We start from the raw sequence: 2,347 nt of genomic DNA, 5'->3' as shown, positions 1-2,347 counted from the left end.
TAAAATAGCGAGAAATTCCTTTTAAAAGAGTAATTAAATATTTGGGCATTATACTGAATCACAAGCTCACATGGAAATTTCACATAGAATATATATGTTAAATAGACGTAAAAAAGGCCTAAACTTTCTGAAAATGACAACTAAAACTTGGTGGGGAACAGATGTTCAGACCTCCTTACTTTTTTATAGAACGTACATTCGCTCTATCGTAGATTATGGATGTTGGTTATATGAATCTGCCAGCAAGAACTTACTAAACAAATTAAACATATTTATAAACCATTGTTTGCGGATCTGTATTGGTGCCATGAAGACAACTCCTATTGAGCCCCTATATGTTGAAGCACTTGAGCCTCCAATTTCTCTTAGAAGACATTTCTTGGCCTAAAAATTTTTACTGAAAATTAAATACCAGAACACTTTCCTTTATACCGAATTAATAAATTTAAATAATTATGATTTAACGAATAAATATTGGATAAAGAAAAACTCTCCAACACTATGTGAAGCTCTTATAGAAAACACAGTTTCTGCTGATGAAGCTATTAATTTAAAATCACACACAGATATAAATGATTTTGACACTTTTTTATAGCGTTGAATTTATTAAACCAAATTATGTTAACACTGGAAGAGCAAATAACAACATTATAACAAGCATCTTATCCAATTGGGATTACTACAGTACTATATACACGGATGCCTCCAAATCAGAAGACGGTACAGGATGTGCCTTTTACATCCCCATGGAGAAGGTAGAAAAAATGTTCAAATTAACAGCAAATATTTCCATATTTAGTGCGGAAGCAATTGCCATATATTATATCAAGCTCTACTTTTTGTTTCTAACAGGGAATCCTCCGTTATTATTGTTTCAGATTCCATGTCAGTTCTCACAGCCATTAACCAACCTTTTTTTTAACCACATACTCCAATCCCTACATAATATTAATTAAAAAATTAGTGAAACACTTTAAAGAAAATAAAAAAATGTGATATTTATATGGGCCAAAGTACACAGTGGAATTAAACATAATGAACATGTGGACCAACTAGCCAAATTAAGTTCATTTATTCAGCGGATAAGCCAAATTTATTCAGTGGATGCCACAGAATATCTACCCAGTATTTCTAATTTGGTTGCTTCACGCAAGGCAGTTTTGAAATATAAATGGAGTGATCTATGGTCTGAGTTTTGTTTTACCAACCCAAATAGATACACTTCTTTACACACAACTGTCCCTGTTGCACATTGGCATAGAACTTATAATGTCCCTAGGCGTTATATAACAACCATATCTAGGCTTAAATTTGGACATGCTTGTTTTCCTGCTCATCTTGCAAGAATTCATGTGATCGAGAGTAAAAACTATGTGGAATGTGGAGTAGAAGGTGACCTAGATCATGTAATTTTTGGTTGTACCAAATATAATTTGGAATTCACCTTATTATACAATAATATAGTTCATATTACCGGTAAATCTCCGTTTAACGTTTTATCTGCCCTAGCGACTCAAAATAGATTAATTTACGATTGCATAATCGATTTTTTGACCAAATGTAACATTTTTCTTTAGTTTAAAAAATTTTTTTTTTACTTTTTACCTTTGTTTTCTCTCCTTTATATGTTTAATCCTATTTACCGTGGCCTAGTTCTCCTGTGTATGTTATATATTATATTGTCCTAATGGGCCCCTGGACGTGAAGCGAGTGACCCATGTTAATTGTATGTGTTTATGGATATATATATATATATATATATATATATATATATATATATATATATATATATATGTGTATGTATATATATTTTTTCTCTTCTTTTTATTAATTGTTGTACTGATTTCCCAACTTTAAATTTATCTATTTTAGTCTATTCGATTGCAAATAGTTCAAAAACTTTTTACTGCGTCTAATGGGATTAAAAGATCATGTAACTGGCTGTGTGGCAAACTGTCGAAGCCATATAAAAAAATCCTTACTTTGTAAAAATTATACTTTTTTAATAAATAAAAGTTTTTTGTTAACTTTTTTAGTACAGTTTAGTTACCTAAGAGTTAATATTCACAAAAAAAAAACAAAACAGTAATTTTTTTCCAATATATTCATAATCATGAGCGAAATAACTTCATATAGTAAGTTTTTCCTTGCTTGGCCTAATAATTTGGCCAGGTACTGTATTTAGGGTCCACTGATGTATTTATAATAAATGGTGATACATGTCGTATTATTACAAAAATCGATACATTGTTTTGATATGACTCTCTAAATGACTGTTGTTTTGATTACATTATAATTTATAACTTAACATAACTAATACTAAACTTATAGAACGGAGTATACCGCA

This window comes from Diabrotica undecimpunctata, chromosome 10 (genome assembly GCF_040954645.1).
Source record: "Diabrotica undecimpunctata isolate CICGRU chromosome 10, icDiaUnde3, whole genome shotgun sequence".
Taxonomy (NCBI): domain Eukaryota; kingdom Metazoa; phylum Arthropoda; class Insecta; order Coleoptera; family Chrysomelidae; genus Diabrotica; species Diabrotica undecimpunctata.
The sequence above is the reverse complement of the archived record's forward strand: the minus strand, read 5'-3'. Positions refer to the sequence as shown.